Below are 6,000 nucleotides of genomic sequence, written 5' to 3'. Positions count from 1 at the left end.
AAGATTGAGGACCGGTGACATGGATCTCTACACATAACCTGCCTAAATAGATTCTCTAGAAGCAGTTTATAAAGAAATTCCACATGAACTCTGGAAGAGGATATGAATTTGATGTACAGTATGTCCTCACTTAACATCTTTGAAAGTCTCTTGGAAACTTCACCTTTAAGCAAGATTAGGTATAGTGAAACCACTTATTCCTCACCAACATTACAACTACACAACTTTGAACGCACCAGTGGTGTTGGAGGACCTGCCGTACATTGCTTCCATAAAGTCAATTTTCAGGGAATTCCAAAACGAAGTGAGGACTTCCCGTATATAAAAAGATGGTTGTGATTCCACCTGGATGACAGGGTTATTGCTCAGAAACTAAAGGAGGCCGCCTAGGTATAGAGGATTCAGTCATGAGGTTTCTGCTAAACAAAGGATCCCAGAATCCTCACCCACTCCAGTTAAAGGCATAACGAAGAAAACAATATTCACATAGGAAATGCGGAAAGGAATAAAGCCATCAAGCCACAAAAATAATGTGACTAAGGGGCAGGATTTGCAGATGTAGGGATTTAATGTGGTTGCCCTTTCTAACCCACACAAGAAAAAGGATGGAAGAGATCATGAGATTCGACTGTTCTGCTGCGCAGCCTCCACAGGGCGCTTTGAATGTCCCTGTTTCTCAGGCTGTAGATGAAAGGGTTCAGCATGGGGGTGACCACAGCGTACATCACTGACGCCACCACACCATTCCTGGGGGGTGGTGCCACAGCTGAAGTCAGGTACAAGCCAATGCCTGTTCCATAAAATAAGCAAACAACTGCCAGGTGAGAGCCACAGGTGGAGAAGGCTTTATACTTCCCATCTGACGATGAAATCCTTAGAATGGAGGGGACAATTTTATAGTAAGACAAAAGGATCCCTGAAATGGGAAGAAAACCAAACATAGTACTATCAAAATACATGAATATGCTATTGATGACGCTGTCAGAACAGGCAAGGTTGAGAAGTTGAGATGGCTCACAGACAAAATGAGAGATTTCCACATTCTTGAAGAAGGCGAATTGTAACACAATCTAACTGTGCAGCTGGGAATCCAACAGGCTAAGGAAAAAGGACACCAAAACTAAGAAGCCACAGAGGTGAGGATTCACGATGACTGGGTAGTGCAGAGGGCGACAGATGGCTACAAAGCAGTCCTAGGCCATCACAGTCAGGAGCATGTCTTCTATACATGCAAAAAGGACCAAGAAAGACATCCGTGTCAGGCAGCCCGCATAAGAGATGACTCTGCTATGCGACTGCATGTCCACAGTCATCTTGGGAACCGTGGCTGAGGTGAAACTGATGTCAGCCCAGCACAGGTTGGAGAGGAAGAAGTGCATGGGGGTGTGGAGGTGGGAGTCAGAGCTGACAGCCAGGATGATGAGCAGGTTCCTCAGCACCGTGACCAGATACATGGACAGGGATAGCCCAGCAAGGATGGGCTGCAGTTCTGGATCCTCTGAGAGTCCCAAGAGGAAGAATTCTCAGACACCTGTGAGATGCCGTGGCTCTGTGTGACTTGGACACCTTGGGAAGAAAAGAGGATTGGAAAAATAAAAGATAAAAACCAGCCCTTAATGCTGTGTGTATATTTTGGATGCAAGCAATTCACAAGGAACATTTTCACACTTGAGGACCACACACCGTCAGCAATATTTCTCAGTTGTAACAAACCCAAAAATCTCAGAATTATTACATGATTTACATTTTGCTATTCAACTCCTTCTGTACATACTACTTTAGAGAAAATCCACTGAAGAATGTTAGAAGAACAAAACGTAATATATAACAAATCTGTGATGTCAGTAAAATACGGCCTACTCTTTTCAGAAAAAATGAAATGCAATGAAGATGCTCTTCTCTCTTTAAGGAAAAGATCTCAGTCTAATTGAAAGAAATTAAGAAGCAGTGAAATACACTCTGTTTTATTCTGACACCGTGCGACAAATTCCTTTGATGTAGAATATGTAAAAGGATGATACAAGAGCTGGGACCGCATTATCTAAAAACGAAATCGAACCTTAGAGTTCTTAATCGGAAGACCTTTTAACATGCCACTTACTTTTCATATTTATTATCATCCTTAGGTTTTCTGACATCATTTCTTCATAAAAGTACATGCACAATCAAATATGGGAGCTGTGTTTCCAAATTAATTGAATATATAACTCTTGGCCGAGTGCCATGGCTCACACCTGTAATCCCAGCACTTTGGGCGGCCGAGGCCGACGGATCACCTGAGGTCAGGAGTTCCAGACCAGCCTGGCCAACGTGGTGAAACCCCGTCTCTAGTGAAAAAAAAAAAAAAAAAAATTAGCCGGGCGTGGTGGCGGATAACCCTAGCTACTCGGGATGCTGAAGCAGGAGAATCCCTTAGAACCTGGAAGGCAGAGGTTGTACACCCTGTGGTATGATTTTGGATATCCTAGGGAGATATTGCTCCTGACATCAGAGTGGGCGTACACCCTGTGATATTGTCTGTAATATCCAAGAAAGATGTTGCTCCTAATATCACAGTGGCTGCACACCCTGTGATATTAATTGTAATATCCTACAGAGATATCACTCCTAATAATACAGTGGGTGTACACCCTGTGATATTATTCATAATATCTTAAGGAGATACGACTCCTGATATCGCAGTGAGTGTACACCCTGTTTGTACACCCTGTGATATTATTTGTAACAACTTAGAAAAATATTACAGCTAATATCAAAGTCGGTGTACACCCTGTGATGTTCTTTGTTATCTACTCGGTAGATATTTCTCCTAATATCACAGTGAGTGTATGCCATTTGTGTACACACTGTGAAATTATTCATAATACCCTAGGAAGATATTACTCCTAATATCACAGTGGGTGTACACCCTGTGATATTATTTGTAATCACCTAGAGAGATACGATTCCTAATATTCCAGTGGGTGTACACTCTGCGATGTTCTTTGTAATGTCCTAGGAAGATATTACTCCTAATATCAAAGGGGATGTACACAATGTGTGTACACTCTGTGATATTATTCGTAATATCCCAGAGGGATATTTCTCCTAATATCACAGTGGGTGTACACTCTGTGATATTCTTCGTACTATCCTAGAGAGATCTTCCTCCCAGTATCTCAGTGGGTGTACACCCTGTGATATTATTCATCATATCCTAGAGAGACATTACCTCTAATATCACAGTTTCTGTACACCCTGTGGTATTATTCATAATATCCTAGGGAGATATTATTCCTAACATCACAGTGTGTGTACACCATGGATGAACACCCTGTGATGTTTCTCGTCATATCCTAGGGGGATATTACCCTTAATGTCACAGTGGGTGTACACCACGTTTGTACACACTGAGATGTTACTCGTAATATCCTAGGGAGAAATTACGCCTAAAGTTACACTGGGTGTACACCATGTGTTTATGTTCTCTGATGCTATTCGTGATATCTTAGAAAGTTATTAGTCCTAGTGCCACAGTGGGTGTATACCATGTGTGTACACTCTGTGATGTTATTGGTATTATCCTAGGGAGATAGTTCTCATAACATCACCGTGGGTGTACATCATGTCTCTACTCCCTGTGGTGTTATTGGTTATGTCCTGGGTTGATATTACTCCTAATATCACCGTGGGTGCACACCATGGGTGTACATTCTGTGATGTTATTCGTAATATCCTAGGGAGATATCACTCCCTGTGTCATAGTGGGTGTACGGCCTTGTGATATTATTGGTAGTATCCTTGGGATGTATTACTCCTGTTATCACAGTGGGTGTACACCCTGTGATAGTATTTGTCATATCCTAGGGAGATATTACTGTATACCCTGTGATATTATTTGTGACATTTTAGGGAGCTATTTCTCCTAAAGTCAGAGTGGGTGTACACCCTGTAATATTCTTCCTAATATCACAGTGGGTGTACACCATGAGTGATATTTTTTCTAATATCCAGCGGGGAAGAGGATGATATTGCTTCCAGTATCACAGAAGGTGTACAGACCCTGTGATATTGTTCCTAATATCCAGGGAAGGAGAGGATGACATTATGCCCAATATCACTGGGGGTGTACCACCTCCCGCCGGGATATTGTTCTTAATATCTGGAGGTGGAGAGAATGATGTTACTCCCAATATCACAGGGGGTGTACACCACCCCTGTTTGTAAACACCCCCTGTGATATTGTTCCAAATGGCCTGTGAAAGAGTAAATATGACTCCCATTATCGCGGGGGGTGTTCAGCCCTGATGATATTGTTTTCTAACATCCAGGGAAGGAGAGTATGCTATTACTCCCAATATCACAGGGGTTGTACACCCTTTTGTGCTTTTGTGCCCAATATCCAGGAAAATAGAGGATGATATTACTCCCAATATCGAAGTAATTGTACAGCACCCCTGTGATATTCTTCATAATATCCAGAAAGGAAAAGAATGATATTACTCCCAAGAGCTTAGTAAATGTATACCCGCGCTTTGATATCTTTCCCAATATCCAGGTGGGGAGAGGATCATATTACTTCCGATGTCGCAGGGTGTGTACACCCCCTCTGTGATCTTGTTGCTAACATCCAGCTTTGGGGAGGACGACATTACTCCCAATATCGCAGGGGGAGTACACTCCCCCGTGACCTTGTTAGTCATTTCCTGGCTGGAGAGGATGATATTACTCCCAATATCCCAGGGAGTGTACACACCCCTGTGAAAATCTTCCTAATATCCAGAGGGAGAGAGGATGATATTACTCCCAGTACTGGAGGGGGTTTACACAGCCCAGTGATACTCTTCCTAATATCCACAGGGAGAGAGGATGATATTACTCCCAGTACCACAGGGGGTGTACACAACCCTGTGACATTGTTCCTAATATCCAGCGCAAAAGAGGATGATATGACTCTCAATATCGCAGGGGGTGTACACCCCTCCTGTCTTATTGTTCTGAATACCCTGGGAGGGAGAGGATAAGGTTACATTGAATATGGCAGGGAATGTACACCCTCCCCCTCTGATACCCTTCCTAATGTCCAGGGGAAGAGAGGAAAATTTTACTCCCAATATCACAGAGGCAGTACACCCCACCTGTGATGTTGTTCCCAATATGCAAGGGGAGAGAGGATGATACTACTCCCAATATCGCAAGGCTGTTCACATCCCCAGTGACATTTTTCCTAATATCTAGGGGAGAGACAATTATATGACACCAAAGGTCACAGGGTCTGTACATCCTGATATTGTTCCTAATATCCAGGGGGGAAGAGGATGATATTGCTCTTAATATTCATGAGGGGAGACGATGATATTCCTCCAAATATCGCAGGGGTTGTTGACACCCCCCTGTGATATTGTTTCTGATATCCGGGGGGGAGAAAATCATATTACTTCCAATATTGCAGGTGGTGTATACCCCACCTGAAATATGGCACCGAATATCGAAAGAGGGAGACGATGATGGTATTAATACCAATATCGAAGTGTGTGTACACGTCCCTTGTGATATGGTTTTTAATATCCAGTGGGCGGGAGGATGATATTAGTCCCAACATCCCAGAAGGTGCACACTACCCCTGTGATGTTGTCCCTAACTTCCAGAGGGGAGAGGATGATATCACTCCCAATATCTCGGAAGTTGTACATCCCCCGTGATATTGTTCATCATATCCAGGGAGGCACAGGATGACATTCCATTGAATTTCACGACAGGTGTACACGCACAGTGTGATATTGTTCCTAATATCCAAGAAGGGAGAGGATGATATTACTCCCAATAAAGCAGTGGGTGTACATTACCCCTGTGTTATTGTCTCTAATATCCGGGGCCGGGGGAGGCGGGGAGAGGATAACATTCCCTCAAATTTAGCAGGTGGTTTGACGCCCCTTGTGGTGTTGTTTTAAATATCCAGCGGGGAAGACAGTAGTACTATTTTTGATACTCCGATTCATCCGCTCCACCTTTCTGGAACTC

General features: G+C 43.3%; 1 pseudogene across 1 annotated transcript; it reads right to left on the bottom strand.

Annotated features, from left to right (window-relative positions):
• Window positions 1-549: 549 nt before the first annotated feature.
• Window positions 550-1,490, bottom strand: LOC134756942 (olfactory receptor 7E24-like; annotated as a pseudogene). Its single transcript, XR_010130436.1, has one exon. The product of XR_010130436.1 is annotated as an olfactory receptor 7E24-like (transcript).
• Between the last annotated feature and the right edge of the window lie 4,510 nt (window positions 1,491-6,000).

This window comes from Gorilla gorilla, chromosome 13 (assembly GCF_029281585.2).
Source record: "Gorilla gorilla gorilla isolate KB3781 chromosome 13, NHGRI_mGorGor1-v2.1_pri, whole genome shotgun sequence".
NCBI classification, from domain to species: domain Eukaryota; kingdom Metazoa; phylum Chordata; class Mammalia; order Primates; family Hominidae; genus Gorilla; species Gorilla gorilla.
This window is presented reverse-complemented; position numbering and strand designations above follow the sequence as displayed.